At 37.2% G+C, this 17,015-nt stretch overlaps 2 protein-coding genes across 11 annotated transcripts in view; one reads left to right on the top strand and one right to left on the bottom strand.

Annotated features, from left to right (window-relative positions):
- The window catches only part of LOC116843454 (growth factor receptor-bound protein 14-like), a 237,737-nt gene that overhangs the window by 158,243 nt on the left and 62,479 nt on the right, over nt 1–17,015 (top strand). The window contains exon 1 of one of the 7 annotated variants that reach the window (XM_032813884.1): nt 8,763–8,955. The exons of 4 other annotated variants lie outside the window; for them this stretch is intronic. The gene's annotated coding sequence lies outside the window, so the exon portion shown is untranslated. Of the gene's footprint in view, nt 1–8,762; nt 8,960–13,546; nt 16,848–17,015 lie in introns of those variants that run through there. 2 more of the 7 variants (XM_032813882.1, XM_032813883.1) reach the window with 2 other exon arrangements.
- LOC116843453 (SET and MYND domain-containing protein 4) overlaps nt 1–17,015 on the bottom strand; it is a 291,340-nt gene that overhangs the window by 271,496 nt on the left and 2,829 nt on the right. Inside the window, exons 1-2 of one of the 4 annotated variants that reach the window (XM_032813870.1) lie at nt 13,152–13,491; nt 9,447–9,539 (exon numbers count right to left, since the gene is read on the bottom strand). The exons of 1 other annotated variant lie outside the window; for it this stretch is intronic. The gene's annotated coding sequence lies outside the window, so the exon portion shown is untranslated. Of the gene's footprint in view, nt 1–9,446; nt 11,617–13,151; nt 13,492–17,015 lie in introns of those variants that run through there. 2 more of the 4 variants (XM_032813871.1, XM_032813869.1) reach the window with 2 other exon arrangements.

Below are 17,015 nucleotides of genomic sequence, written 5' to 3'. Positions count from 1 at the left end.
AAAAAAAAAAAAAAAAAAGGGAAAAAAAAAAAAAAAAAAAAAAAAAAGAAAACGAGCGGAGATCGCTCGCGGAGCCGGTACAGCGAGGTAGACGCACTTTAGGTCTGTTTGCTGCGTAGTTTGTGCGCGGACGCGACAGGAAAGACGAAGAAGACGAGAGTGAATGACCGTGCCGAAAAGCTGACTTTCCCCCGCTGCCCGCTCCCCCCACTGTGTTATTGCACGATACGCGTTTTACAGTTAAGGTTAGCGAACGTCTCGAATCAGCTAATCGCCATGTGCCGTGCTATTCTTCCGGCGCCTGAATCAAAACTTTCGCGCTCCGGAATGTCGCGATGAAACGCGATACACACGTCGCATGTGGAGCCAGTCCCTCTTTTTTTGAAAGTGACATTTTTTAAACATTGTTTCACGTTGTTCTAACCTTGCATAGAAGATTGCATATAAACCTATCCATTCCCTAGCCATGTCCTAATCGAGAGTTACTAAAAATTTTTACCTAACGCATTCGTTTCTATCTAGTCAAGAGTCGTGACTGTTAATTATTCGAAGAAACGATGAATCTTATTACACAGCAACGTTAATCCGGTTTAATAACAACCCTAGTTAGTGAACTCTTGTATTTAATTATTTTTATCGTTATTCACGTTTTATGGTTATGTTACTACTAATGTCACAATCACGCGCAATACGTGAACGGATAACCGCAATTATAAACGCAAATAAAACGCTGTCACAGCTGCTTGATATCACTGCAGTTCCTTCAAATGATCAATAGTCGCGACCCTTGGTTATTTAGAACTATCTAGACTATTTAAAATGCGTTGGGTCGAAAATATTTAGTAATCTCTCGATTAGAACACACACATACATACATGGCCAGAGAATGGCTAGACATATATGCAATCCTCTGTTCCCCACATTGTTCTAAAAGCAATATTATTATTTTTTTTAATAGTAGGAGAGACTGGGGTTAGTTGGCTATTGGGATTAGTTGGTAAAAACCGGTTACTTCTAATATTTTCTAACGAGTTGCAAAATTCAGCAAGCAAATTTTCTAAATATGTCAAAGATGATTTTGAAATTCCTGCTTGCTTAATTTCGAAATCTGTTAAAGAATAGTAGAAATAATCGATTTTGCCAACATAGCCTCGGTCTTCCCTATGTTTCTCAACAAAACGAAAAAATAGCCGTTTCTCCAATTGTCACACTTTCACAGCTTCACAGTTATCTCCCTTTTTCCCGAAGTCGAACATTCCTTTATCGTTATGGGTTATATTAGGGTTCCAAGCATTGCTTTAGAAGAATAATTTCGTAAGTCATATCAGAAACCCAAAACATGAGAAAGAATGTTTTTAGCTGTAGGCTTCTAACCAAGAGGAAATTCTCTCTCTGGGTTTATCAAGACCAAGTTTATCTTACCAAGAGTAAAATTTTTGCTTTCATGTTCTAATGGATGGTTCGAGGCAAAAAGCTGTCCATTGGAACGCGACAGGAGATGTTTACTCACATGTTTGCTCTTGATATGTTTACTCTTGGTCAGGAATACGTAGATATGGGAGAACATTTTTTTATTTTCCGTGATTTTGGTAAGACTCACGAGATTGGATCTTCTAGGACAATGTTTGGAACAACTAATACAATCTATTACGATAAAGAAATACTCGATTTTTGAAGAAAGGGAAGACAGTTATAAAAACAGCTTTTTTTCGTTGTACTGACAAAAAAGAAGATAATATCGCTTTGGAACTATGTGGTGCAACTTTTAAAAATGTCATTTTTAAAAGAAAGAGGGCTAATTTCATGTACGTGCACGTTACTTTCATGTTATCCATAATTCTCCGTCGCGAGTGAAATACATGCGCCACAATGAACAGCTAATTTTACTTTTTACGTGCGCAACTTATTTATAATATCGCAAAGCAAGATGAAGAGAGGCAAAGAGAAAGAGAGAAAGAGAGAGAGGGGGGGAGGAGGGAGAGAGAAGGAGGGAAGGAGAACGAGAGGAAGAGAGAGAGAGAAATAAGTGCGGAAATTTGCTGGACGTTTAATCTTTAGCTTCAGACATTCATTGTATGCACATGATTGATGTCCCTTCGCCATTGACAGTCATCTTCGAGTCGTTAAATCCCGTGCAAGGCAATACAACATTGTCGTGAAAATATGAAGCAAAAGAGATACGGCCGGCACGAATTTCTCCGGGAATATTCCTTAGCGCGTCGCCATTAGCACATCTCGCGACGTGTTAATTGACCGCGGCTCTAATCGAGAACAAAGACTGTCGGCGGAAGGCGGAACGGCGCGGTGTGAACGACATTGGAAGTCCGCCGGCGCGATCTATCTCCAAATAGAGAGGAAGGATCGAGGTCGTGTCGCGTGACGATGCGTGTATATGTGCGTTCCTCAGGGGGGACCACCTCGCCCGCCAAGTGCGAGCAAATAAACCGCGCGGAGGAACGGAGCGGAGGAAAGCGGAGAAGAGCGAGGTGGCTTCGGCCACCCACACGCGGCTGGCTGTTCGAAACGTAAATCGCCGGTCGATTATGCACCGGCGCACCCGTGGCCGGACAACTCAGAAGACACCCGGTATTCTTTAATCTAGCGTCTGCTCTACACTGAGAGAAAAAGCAGTTGCATCGACGGTCACCGGTCTTAACAGAAATATCGTATCTACTCAACAACGTACGCGTTGGTGCAATAAGTTGCGTCGAAATCATCATATCTGCATTGTTATAGTAATATCAGCGCAACTTATTGTTGCACTAACGTGTATTTCGTTGAACAAATCCAAGGTTTCTTTGGCAGGTGATCGTCGATTTTATCAAACTGCCGGCCTGAAAACGCGCACGTGTTATATCTTATCTCGTGGGCGGAATTTAATTATATTCTCAAGTTGACGGACACTCAAGCGAGACGATTTTCAAAATCGCGTGTGACAACTGCAGAGGCGCGTTCGTTACCTTGATATAAAAATGTAATTAAAATCTGTTACAGATAATTGATATCGGTTTATGGGGTCAATTATATTTTTAGATTCACCAAGAGAAAAGAGATTTTACTATCGTATCTAATCATGATTTGCTGAAAATAGATCGTTTTTAACTAAAGATTTGCTGCTGTAAGCGAAACTTTTGCTACTGTTGTTATTACATCGGTTTCATAGTAAATATATGTTTACAGTTATATTTTTAGGCACCCATATATTACGAACGAGATTTAGTTACCACATACCACAAGATCCTTCCTGCCACAACTTATTTTCTTTTTTTTTTATTAACGAACGCACTCCCAATTGTTATACACGATTGAGGGGATACCATATTTAAAAACTTGAATCGACAGAATAATGACTTTTTCTGCAAACTTTACGTCGTATTAATTTTACACACAAAGTTGAGTAAGTTGATCTATTTTTTAAATTAAGTTAATGGCTTATAAAATTAACTTGGTTAAATTAAAAGTTACACAAGTAAGAACTAATTTGATTAAATGTTAAGTTGAAACTATATTATAATGTTAAATTAAAACTGTATATTATAATTATATTATAATGTTAAGAGTTGAAACTATATTAACTTTCTCATCTTAGAAACTATTAAATTTATATGAAATAATGAAAAAATAGTCTTTTATAAAAAAACACTGATTGTTTTGTACTCAAGGTTTCTTACAAAAGAAAAAAGAGACAGTGATTCTCAGAAAAACTAAAAAGAATTTTGCTGACGTTATTTCGTTTTTTTTTTATTTTACATCGTAAATGATTTTAATATTGGTGAATTATTTTAACTTGTATAAAAAAATATAAAATTAAAATAAGTTAAAGTTAATTTATTTTAAAATAACTAGTTCAAGCTTACAATTGACTCATTCAAAATTAAATAAATTAAATTAATAATTATCTATTTTCTAAACTTTAACTAATTAACTTTAACCTTTAACTAATTAACTAGATTACCCAATCTTACAGAATCACAAATGCTCTTACACAATAAAAGAACGTACAAAAATGAACTAGAATATTGCTCAATAATTGTGACAAAAACAATAGAACATTTCAAACTTGATATTTCGAACTGTCAGTTGGTGTAAATATTCGCTTGATACAAAAGTTTTGCGGTTGCACGTACTGAACTTGTGTCCGCTCCGTTTAAGAAAATTTCAAAGGACATTGTTGTATCTTTACAATTGCATTTAGAAGTTTAAAAACACACCGAACATTTGCAGAAAGATTTCCGTATGCGTGGTTGTTTTTTGCTAAATATGATAAAAAAACTACCACAGGTTGTAGAACGATTTAGACAGAATAAAGTTGGGAGCCTACTAAACTGTGGAAATTGAAAATTATCACCGACAGACTTACGCAGTAATAATATAATTAATAATATAATTAGTAAAAATAAATAAAAATAAAAGTAATGTAATTACTGCGCAAGCCCGTCGGTAATGACTCTTGGCTGTGACAGTTTAGTGAAATCCCAACTTCACTGTGTATAAATCATTTTGCAATTGAGTGCATACTCGTTTGCACAACGATTTTCACACGTTTTTTCGAATGCAATTGGCACGTGAAATGGTCACGATTGCGTACCACTGCTGCCGGGTTTCCGTGGTAATCGGTTATGACAGGACAATACACGCGGAGTAAATATTGGCCTTTTATTATATTTTTATCTAATAGATATATAGGGTGTCCTAGGTCGATTCCACAATCTCTCGTGAGGACGTAGAGCGGATTGAGATGAACAAAGTCCCGTATCGTTTTGCGAAAATCGCAATAATAATTTGTGAATGAGATCACGCATGATATGGTAAATGAGTTGTAGTGGCGACGTGTGCCATCGTGTGCTTGTAGATTAAGTCAAATTGAACAAAAAATTGTCTATCGTTTTGCAAGAAACCACATGGATTCTTGATTATTAATTAAAGAAGATTTGTGCATGATTGTGCACTGATTTTCTTCAATTAGGTACATGATAATATATAATTTTCTTTAATTAATAATGAGATTTACGTTGTTACTTGAAAAATGATAGACTTTCAATTTTGACCTAATGTACAAGTTCACGACGGCAGACGTCGTCACTACAACTCATCTACTATATCGAGCATTATCATTTACAAATCTTCATTAATAATATCTCGATAGTTATTGCGAATATCGCAAAACAGCATTGAACTTTTGTTTTTAACTCAATTTGTCTTACAACCTCACGAGAGATTGTAAAATCGAGCTGGGACACTGTATAAAAGTATGTGTCTAGAGAGTAGATACATAAGAAAATAATGAAGGCAAAGGAAGGGAAAAAAAGAGAGACATTTTTCTTGAAAAAGTTGCAATTGTGACGTGAAATATTTTATATACTGTTACTTCGATTTCTCTCATCACCAATTATAGTGAAAGATCGGGAGTAGTAGTTGCTACTTGTTATGATTTGATGTGTTCCTAACTTCACCGAAAAAAAAATCTGTGAAAACCGTTGTGCAAACGAATGTAAAAGAAATACAAGAAGCGTACTCTCTTAAAATGAATCAGTGAAACATCACTGAAAACAGTGAATATACACTGATTTGCAGTTATAAGTGTTGCACTTTCAGTGTTCAGTGATATACTTATAACTAATATCAGTGACTATTCACTGATTCACTTTAAGAGAGTAACATGCTCGTGTTGGCGCTTATTTGACGTGATATTCTGACGATCAACGTTGTCGCCAATTTTGGAGTTCGTCATCGACTTTACCGTCGCCTTAAGGAAATGCTGAAGCTGAAAACTTTATCGACAAAACACTGACATTTTTCTACAAAGTTTACGTCGTATTGGTTACACAGAATTACAAATGCTTTTACGCAATAAAAAAGTACGTGCAAAAATAAATAGGAGTATTGCTTGATATGTAACGAAAACGAACAAAAAATTTGTAATGTAAAATCTTAAGCTGTCAGTTAGTGTAATATTTGCCTAATCCAAAAGTTTCCGTTTGTAAATATACTGTGGATGCTCCAAACAGAAAAATTTTAAAGAACATTGCTCTACCTTCACATCTGCATTTGGAAACTTAAGAATATCGAAAAAGTTTATAGAAAGATTTCTATATGGTTAAATTTTCCGTTGAATATGGTAAAACAAAGCAACATACATTCATGTAAGTTCTATATATACAAGAAAAATATGAAAAGGATAGCATGATTATGTCAGTGACGATCGTCTCTGCATTATCGACATTGTTCGAGTACGTCATTGACTCCCCTTAAGCGAGTCGATGTTAGTGAGATGTGCAATAGACGCCGCGACAAGCACCGGCTGTGTGTATCGAAAATCAAGGGGATAGCTTTCTAATAACGTACTCACAGCCTGTAATCGCATATCGCTATTTTGGCACTTCCGATACTTATTTCCGCGCCAGGCTCACTTTCGATAGATAAAAGATGCGAAAACGCGGTGCGATGTCGATAGCGATGTGTCTGTGAAGGCTGTTCGTCGTAAAAAGATATCCTCGCGATTCTAACTCCTTGTTAATAAATCTGACGATCGTCCGATTCTACTACTACTTGAGCGAGTCGATGTTAATGAGAAGTGCAATAGACGCCGCGACAAGTACCGATTGTGTGTATCGAAAATCCAAAGGATTGCTTTCTAATAACGTACTCACGATCATCTCGATGATCGCACATCGCTATTTCGGCACTCCCAATACTTATTTCCGCGCCAGGCTCACTTTCGATAGATAAAAGATGCGTAGAACGCGGAGCGATGTCGATCGCGATGTGTCAGGGAAGGTTGCTCGTCGCGAAAAGATCGAAGTACAAGATGGCCGCGCAATCAACGACGCAGTACCGAAAGTGCGCGCCAAAACGTGAACGATGTCGCGGTTCGACAAGGACGCGCTCTAGTAACTATGCCTCTCTCACTCTCGCTGATGGACCGACCGCGCGAGATCCGACGTTGCGTATATCTGTAGCGTCGTTTTCTTTCACTTTTCCTCAGATTATCATTGCGATTCTAATTCCTCGTTAATAATATCCGACGATCGTCCGATTCTATTACTACTTAAGTGATTCGATGTTAATGAGATGTGCAATAGACGCCGCGACAAGCACCGGCTGTGTGTATCGAAATCAAGTATCTTGACGGTGCTTGTCGCGGCGTTTATTGTACATCTCATTAACATCGACTCGCTCAAGCAGTAATAGAATCGGGCGATCGTCGGATTTATTAACGAGAAGTTAGAATCGCGATGATAATCCGAGAAATCGAGAAAGAAAACGTCGCTAGAGATATACGCGACGTCGGATCTCGCACGGTCATTCCGTCAGCAAGAGTGAGAGAGGCGTAGCTACTACACTGAGAGAAAAGACTGGTAACTATAACAAACTGCATTTAGTTACAGAAATTCATTGAATCCTTAGTAACTAATACTAAATATGATAATAATTACCAAATATTTAATAGATCGGGAGTATGACGTAATTGCATTCACAGTAACATCAATTAAATAATTTAGTAATAGTTACTTAATGTTAAATATTTAATATGAAATATATTACAGTTATGAACAGATATTTGATAATTGTTATGAAATCGTTATATCCTATATAATAAAAAAATTCAATAGGTACGAGTTCTATTTTATTACCAGTATAAGTATGTTTTGTTGCAGCATAACGAAAAATTCATTCATTTGCAGCTATTACATCGTTTCAATATCTATTATTACAGATAGTTGGTTGAACCTACCAAAAATTTTGTAACTATTACAAAATCGCTTATTTTGCTCAACTATTCAATAAGTTTTATTTACCAAATATATTCTGGAAGCAAATAAATTTTACTTCTGTCAAATAAATAATTTATTACATAACAACAATAACAATAATTATTACATAACAATAATTTACAGAACTAAATTAATTAATAAGTATTGCTATAGCTTTGGCCCGCTATATTTACGTCTATCATTTAGTAATAGTAACCAAATTTTGATAATATTTACTAAATTCTTCTCTCAGTGTAGAGCGCGTCCTTGTCGAAACGCGACATCGTTCACGTTTTGGCGCACACTTTCGGCACTGTGTCGTTGATTGCGCGGCCATCTTGTATTTCGATCTTTTCGCGACGAGCAGCCTCCCCTGATACATCGCGATCGACATCGCGCCGCGTTCTACGTATCTTTTATTTATCGAAAGTGAGCCTGACGCGGAAATAAGTATCGGGAGTGCCGAAATAACGATGTACGATCGTCGGGATGTATCGTGAGTACGTTATTAAAAAGCAATCTCTTTGATTTTCGATATACACAGCTTGTCGCGGCGTCTACACTGAGAGAAAAATTATCTTAAAATCAACAAATATTTCCTTGGTGGGTGCCATTAACATATTTACTTAAATCTACATTCTTTTTACTTAAATTAAATATTGTTTACTTGATTTAAATAAACAATATTTGATTTAAGTAAAGAGAATGTAGATTTAAGTAAATATGTTAATGCACCCACCAAGGAAATATTTGTTGATTTTAAGATAATTTTTCTCTCAGTGTATTGCACTTCTCATTAACATCGACTTGCTCAAGTAGTAGTAGAATCGGACGATCGTTGGATTTATTAACGAAAAATTAGAATCGCGATGATAATTCGAGGAAACGAGAAAGAAAACGACGCTAGAGATATACGCGACGTCGCGCGGTCGTTCCGTCAGCGAGAGTGAGAGGCGTAGCTACTAGAGCGCGTCCTTGTCAAGCCGCGACATCGTTCACGTTTTGGCGCGCACTTTCGGCACTGTATCGTTGATTGCGCGGCCATCTTGTACTTCGATCTTTTCACGACAAGCAGTCTTCCCTGACACATCGCGATCGACATCGCTCCGTGTTTTACGCATCTTTTATCTATCGAAAGTGAGCTGTGCGTGGAAATAAGTTTCGGAAATCCTAAAACGATGTACGACCGTCGGGATGTATCGTGAGTACGTTATTAGAAAGTAATTTTGATTTTCGACACACACAGTCGGTGCTTGTCGCGGCGTCTATTGCACTTCTCATTATTCATAAACGACATATCGCGAGAATCGTTTCTTTCTTTTGACAAACGTCGGCGACGTGTCGCCGCGTTGCTTGTTATTATCTCGCCTGCCGCGCGGTTACAACTTTCCATGTCCTCATGTATTACACCCCAAGGTCGACGGAGACCGCCGTATCGTCACGTAAGTGGCGTGCGCGACGACAAAGGAACGGTGAACGAGAAATCGTGACGGCACCAGGCAACGGTGTCGAAGGTGCCGCGGAGTCGTTTTGCGGAGGCAATTTCGTTCGGGCTAATCGACATCGCGCACCGACTGTATCCGTGTTCGCTTTCGCTCTTATACAAGGTGTTAAAACCTAATGTCGCTGCCTAACGCGGAGAATCGATAGCGTTCGTCAAAGTGAACGAGCCAATCTTAACGTGACACTCACCCCGAGTTGAAAGGAGGATGTTAAAAATAGGCCATTTTTTGTTGGTTTACCAACGGAACGTCAAATAATTATTGAGAACTGTTCGGGGATCTTCTAGAAACAAAAAAGAACAATTACTTGTCCAACTGGTTCGGGAAAGTTGTGGGAAAATCAGGATTTATTATTGATTAGTGAAATAGTCATTGAAGTGTTTTTTAAGCTTTCTACCTTCTCTTGATATTTTGATATCTCTTTTCAATTTTGCTTTCAACTTGAGACCTTATTCTGGACGTACATATTAGATATTCCATTGTAATGTTGCTTGAAAGCCAGAAAGGCATGTATTTAATGTTCAATACGCTGGATAAGGTCCCTGAACTTTCTAATATATGTCTAAAGGATCAATATATGTTTATATATATATAAACTCTCGCTACTAATTTTACTTTCGCTTTATTAAATATATTAATACATAATGTAGTTTTAGCAAAAATAAAAAAAAAGTTTTATGTTCGGCATCAAAGGGATACTGATGTCCCACTGGGACATGTTTTTGAGAGGGCATATTTCTCCCAACGGTAATAAGTAGAATGATGTGTTCTGGATGCTAAAGAAGCTATTTATTCATTTGAATAAGGTTTTTATTAATAGCGGGGAAAACACACATACACACATGTCCCGTTGATAACGAAAAGGTTAATTCACATGAAAAGAAGTTCTGAAGTCCTACTTAACGCCTCTAAATAGCAAAAACGCACAAAGGTGCCACTTGTAAGTTCTAAAGAGGACTTCTCGGAAAAGTTAGTAGGTTAAGTAGAATAAAAAATGTTACTATAGGCTCTTCAGAGTAGATGTTAAATGAGATATTGAGATCGAAATTAGGATCAAAATTTCAATTTGGAATTTCCTGTTCGAGTCGAAATTTTGGCCCTACTTACGACCTGAACTTTTTAACATTTGTATATTCTGATGAGTAATGATCATTATGTTTAATACAGATCAAAATTGAAGTCTTATTTAGCACCTCTAAGTGACAGAAAGCATACAGGATGCCACTTGTAGATTTTAAAGAGAACTTCTCTTCCGTCTGAGGACTAATACTGAAGAAGATTCAAATGTAGGATCGAAGCGTTTGTTGTAATTGATTTTTCACCTAGTAAAAATCATTTATCTTTTTTATACTAATACCTTGTGTTTGGCTTTTATTGGCCTTTTAATATATTTTATGATCTTTTGACCTCAGAGTCTTTTAATTCGTTAGCAAAGTTATTAGGTTAAATAGACTGAAAAGAGGTTGATATAAGTTTCAGAATAAGTGTTAAATGGAATATTGAGGTCGAAAGCAAGATCAAAATTTCGATTCGTGTCAACCGAATCTGAATTCGATGTTTAGTTGTGAAAATATCGTAACTCGATAAATGACGCAAAATTGCAGCCAGCCGAGTAGCAGAAATAACGGTGATTATTCTTATCGCAAGTTCTTATCGAGAAGGAACAAATATTGCGCGAGGACAAATATACGCGCGAAAAATAAGAAAAATATTTTGGCAGAGAGAAGATCGTCGCGGCTCCCCGACGACGAGGAACATCCGTTCCGTCGCGGCTATTTCCAAACACCCGGTACGACACGGTCGTTCGACCGGCACGCAGCCAATATTGGTACGGGAGGGTTCCATGCGCACACAAACCAGTCTCCCTCGGAGATCCCGATAGAACTCATCTCATTAGGTTTTACGGCCCTTTACTTTCGCGGCGGCGAGCGCTTTTTACTACCCGGTCCGTCTCGCGGCATTAATCATAAATCCATCTCCCGGGGTCCTTCGTTTCGTTTCGCCGTCCTAGCTTGTGTCTCTCCCTTTCACTTCTCGCCCTCCGACGTTCTTCGTCGCAGCCCCCCTCCCCTCTCCCCCCTGGTACATCGCTCGCGAAATGCGAAACTCGCGGAACGCGTGGCGCCGCGAAAACGTGAGAACGAGCGAGCGCGTGAGAGGAAAGGACACGACGAAGATGGGCGAGGACGTCGTTTACAAATTACTTCGGAATTTCTTCCGTCTCCCGCGTTCCGAAAGGTGCATTTAAAGCGTGTCATATGTGCCACCGGATATAGGGAATCGCATTATCAAATTCAAATCATACACGGAGAAAATGTTGTAGTAAAAACGTTAAAAAATGTTAAAATTATGTTTCATTTTATAATATTTTCTGTGTAAAGTTGGTTTATATTGACGTTCCAGTATAAACTACTGTAATTTATTGCATATACGATATAAAAAAAAAATATTCATAATTACAATAATTTTGTAGTTAATAACATTTGTAAAGATATATATAGTAATTTCGGTCATAATTTCTATATATGGTTCAAGATTAACAAATTTTGTCGTAATTTTTATTACAATATTTTTTCGGTGTGTACAGAGTGTTTCAGTAAAAATGGGAAATCTCCTACGGACGTTTAGATCAGGCGAAAATAACTCCACATAAGTTCATGCAGTTTTTTCTTTACAACGCACCCTTACTGAGATATTCGCCTTCGAAATTATCCTTTGAGTCTGAAAAGCATTTTTTAAAAGTATTTTTTAAAAATATCTTTTATATTAATTAGCAGAGAGAGAGAGAGAGAGAGAGAGAGAGAGAGAGAGAGAGAGAGAGAGAAAGAGAAAGAGAAGGGGGGAAGAGATTTTGATAATTTTTGTATCATTTTTATACTGAGCGAAAGATGTTAGAATAGCTTGATATATCTTTTGATATTTGGAGAAAGATTAGGGAGTCGCAAGGCAAACCACCCCTAAATTTTTGAACCCCCAAATTTTGAAGCAAGTACTATTTTTAAATTTTAAAACACTTTCTTTGATTGTTCAAATCTTTTCCTAAAAAAAAATGTTCTTGTTTCACTTCAGAGGCGAATATTTCAACAGTGGGAAACAATTTTATATGAACTCATAGGGTTATTTTCACCTAATTTATACGCTCGTAGAAAATTGCTCATTAAAAACTTCTGCATATATTCAGAAAATATGCCTCGATAATATATTCAGAAACAGTCATGAATTCATAGAGAAACTAAATTACTGAATATGTTACGTTAAAAAAATGCTTCTAATGATAATAACGATTACAGTTTTACACAAATTTTACGATTTTTTACCTGATGTATATACGCTCCTAGGAAATTGCGCATATAAACTGAAACATTCTTATAGTCATCGTTAATATATTCATAAATATTTATGAATCCATAGAGAGAGATGAATGCTGTAATTTTAAACAGGATCGTAAGTCTCGTAACTTATTCTCGTAAAATTCGTACGAATTTATGAGTAGATCTACAATTCTATGCATATCATACGTTACGCGATTACTTGTAAATATCATAAATTACATGAAATCGTAGATATTTACGAATGATCGCATGATATACGGTATAGAATCGTAAATCTATTCATAAGTTCCTACGAATTTTACGGGAGCAAGTTACGAATCTTACGATTCTGTTTAGAATTGCGGCATAAATTGCCGAATATGTCGCGTTAAAAGAAATATTTGTATACGATCAGTATCAGCCGAATTCTACGATAAACATCGGTATCACGAGCTCAGAAAAAAAAAAATCGACACGCGGAGATTCGACAGTAGCTCGTGGCTACTACGATGATGTACACGGCGTCAGCAGAGCAAGAACACACGAGGGGAAGTGGTATTATTAGAAATATCGATATCGGATACCTGGGAAGGGATGGTGAACGTGTGATGACAAGCCCCACACACGATGTCTGCGGTCTGCGGCTATCGAATGATACGCGAGGAGATCATCGATCATCGTTGGCCCCGGCGCGCAACAAGTGAAAGCACCGGCGTAGTAGACTGCGAACTTTGCTGCTTTCTTATTGCGAAGGCTCGCGAATGCTCGAAAATTCGGAACACCTGGCGCTCGCAGAAACGCCGGCCGTCTCTCGTTTCCGGCCGCTCTTTACGATACTGCCACCGTCGCCGTTCGTTCGCCGCGATTATCGCGGAGTAAGGATATACTCAACAACGTCAGCCAGACAATTTTTATTACGCGATAACGAAACGCACTTTCGCGGAAAATTTATTGGAAGCATCGCAAAGTTCGCAACACTGGAGATCGAGTCGGGAGCATACGCGGCGCATGAGTCATCGATATATTCGTTCCGCTGAGCGAAACTTCCTCGTAAACTTCGTCCGACACGATCGTACTTGTGCTGTAGGTCTCGAGAACAGAAACGGGATCCGTGAAATTTCGATGATTCTGGACGTTGCACAATTGGACTTTTCATCCGAATCTCGCGGAGGGAAACCGGTTATCGCGTCAGATCCATGCGAGAATCTCGGAACACGTCTGAAGAGAGAAAGAGAGACGATCGTGCACGCTGACTCACGTTGACAGACGTCACGCATGTTTGAGAGTCGTGAAATTCTTTGCTCGGCTGGCACGCGCGTCTATTTTCTAGCGATACTTCGCAGTCTCGTTTCAAAGTTTGCCTTAGCTCTGACGTAATCGCGAATCCGGAGTGATCCCGACGAAAGAAATGCAAGTCCTTGTTCTTAGTTCGTTCGCAGTCGTAATTGGGAGCTATACAAGTGGACAGGAGTATGTAAAGAGTGTGACCCCATAAACACCCATAAACATTTCGTCTAATTTTGAAGCCCTCAATAAACAATTTTTTGCATATAATCAAAGCTCACGTCGAGTTCTTTTTCTTCTACATTAAACCTCTTATTGTTTTCACGAAAAATGGTCCAGAAGAGAGTCAATTTCAACAGATAGCACCATGGAAATAAAGACAAGTATCAACTGACATTGTCCGTCCTTTATGAACGGAAAAAATCTGTCCTTAAAAGACATCCCTCACCCTGAGAGAAAAAAATAGTTGATCTAACTAGATTTATAGTTATTTTCGGCCTCAACCATATTTTTTGGTTGTTCTAACACGCTAATAGTAGAAGTAACATGGATACAAGGTTATTATCACTAATATTATAGTAGACTTTAATAAAAAATAGTTTTCTCGGTCATAATTTATAATAATCAATTTTTTCTGCGATTATAGTTACGAATACCAAATACTTTTTTCTCAATGTAGTTTGGACGTGAAGGCGTTATCAGATCGAAATCACGCTGAGTTTAAGTCAGTCTTGAAATTGGGACATTTTTATTTTTTTCATTTTTTTTTGGGCCATTTTGCTCGAGAACGGTAAGATATACATTGGACTCGATGTAAGCTTTAAACGTATACAAAACAAGTTGTCATTATCGAGAGCTCTTAAATCAGATAAAACTTGAATGTCCTCTTTGGCAACAACTTTACTGCTCGATCTGGTTGCATTCCTCATGAGTCCCACATAGTTAAATATATATTACATTCACGCAAATGTTATTTGTTGCAATTTTCTAAAAGTTCATATATCCGAAAATCTATTATAAATTTATTATAAGCATCAAATTGATTCAAAATAAACTCTGAATTTAGTAAGTTTGGCATTTCAATTAGGAGAATATTAAATTAAAGCAAAAATTCGGTTTGCTTATTTTTTACATAGAATCGAATCAAATTTTTCTTTAATAAAGTTTCACGATATTCTTATAAATAGAATAAATTCTTCTTTTGAATATATAATAATAATAAGTTTTTTAACTTATGATGAGTATATTTTTAAGACCATTGTCAAGAAGTGATTCTTCGTTGAAAACAACAATCACTTGACAGAAAGAAAATAAATAATTACTTATCTTAGCAGCTTAAAATAATATGTTTCTGTGTGTATATGGTACTCATATTTATCAGAATATAAATTCAAAATATGGAATATATAACATCAGAATGTAAAATATTTATCAGAATTATAGAATGACGTGTAAAATAGAAATACGAAAAGAAATCAGATAAACTTTCATAATTATCACGACGCGAGAGAATCGGTGATGGAAATATTCTTGCAATTTCTCTTAATATATTTATTTTATTTATGAAGCAAATATGTTGTACTCAATTAGTCAATAAATTTATATTATACAATAATGTAAATTTTTTGCTATATCGATGCAGTAACAAATTTATATCACATATTGTTTTAAGTAAATTTTGATAATTTGTTTCGTATTTGTATGCCGTTATTCTATACGATAGATATGAGTACCATATGAACTTTGACACTATAATGACACTAATCTGAGAACCATGTAAATAACATACTGGACAAGTTGTATAAAAAATTTCATTTCATTATCGCCAATAGATACCTCGAGTTACGGGAGAGCATATGAACAAACAAAGATACATGCAGAACAAACTGAGAACTTCCTTTGTTTAAAATCGTTTAATTGCTAAAAGCAATGCAATGTAACATGAGAAGCTGAGTGTAGCTTTTAATAAGTTTCAAGCTACATCAATATAACACACAAAAAATTCCTGTATGATATAAATATAATGATTAATTCAATACAGTATATTTGCCTCTCAATGTCATTTGTTGCAATTTTCTAAAAGTTCATATATCCGAAAATCTATTATAAATTTATTATAAGCATCAAATTGATTCAAAATAAACTCTGAATTTAGTAAGTCTGGCATTTCAATTAGGAGAATATTAAATTAAAGCAAAAATTCGGTTTGCTTATTTTTATCGCCAATAGATACCTCAAGTTATGGGAGAGCATACGAACAAACAAAGATACATGCAGAACAAACTGAGAACTTCCTTTGTTTAAAATCGGCTAAAAGCAATGCAAAATGTAACATGAAAAGCTGAGTGTAGCTTTTAATTAGTTTCAAGCTACATCAATATAACACACAACAAATTCCTGTATGACATAAATATAATGATTAATTCAATACAGTATATTTGCCTCTTATAAATGTAATCAGAAAAGATTGTGGGGTTTCCGCGATTGTTTCGTGATAATCATGAAAGTCTGTCTGGGTATCTCTTTAATCTAGAGAAAAAGAAATCAGTATTTTACGATCTCGCACAAGACGTGATCGAGAAGACGTCATTGGCTAACGCAATTGCGGGCCGAAATTATACGAATGGCTCGTTGCGCGCGTCATATTCCACGATATCTCGAACGTCCGTTGCGTCAGTCGGCAGAGCTCGTCGCCAGCCAGCCAGCCAGCCAGCCAGCATCGTTTGTTAGTATGCGTTTCGTAAATGGCCTTCGGCGCCCATCGTAATTTCGTCGATACTTACTGCGAAGAGGGTCTCGACGAGTGAACGGCCGCGAGTGCGCCGAGTGCGCGTAACACGAAGCATCGCGACTCCTCTGTGCATTTCGACTGTCAGTCACAACTGTTTGAGTCACGTCGACGAGTTCGGGCGTGTTGCTTTTGTTCGCGATCTTTGGTGAAATTAGAGCGGAACAGTTTCGCCGTGGCTTTGGCGGATTGGCGCGGCTGGGCAACGGTAAAGCAAATCAATTGTGTCGGCGCGAGTTTCGTTGCCGTGATTCGATTCGAACAGTTCCGGCATTTCATCTCGCGCGAAATTGCACAATATGGCCCGCGCTTCCTTTCATTCGCGAGCTCAACTGCCATTTTTTTTTTTATCAATTCAAAGCAACCTTGTTGAGAA

This window comes from Odontomachus brunneus, unplaced genomic scaffold, assembly GCF_010583005.1.
Source record: "Odontomachus brunneus isolate Ranch 3 - 2012 unplaced genomic scaffold, Obru_v1 Obru_scaffold_033, whole genome shotgun sequence".
Classification (NCBI taxonomy): domain Eukaryota; kingdom Metazoa; phylum Arthropoda; class Insecta; order Hymenoptera; family Formicidae; genus Odontomachus; species Odontomachus brunneus.
The sequence above is the reverse complement of the archived record's forward strand: the minus strand, read 5'-3'. Positions and strand labels throughout refer to the sequence as shown.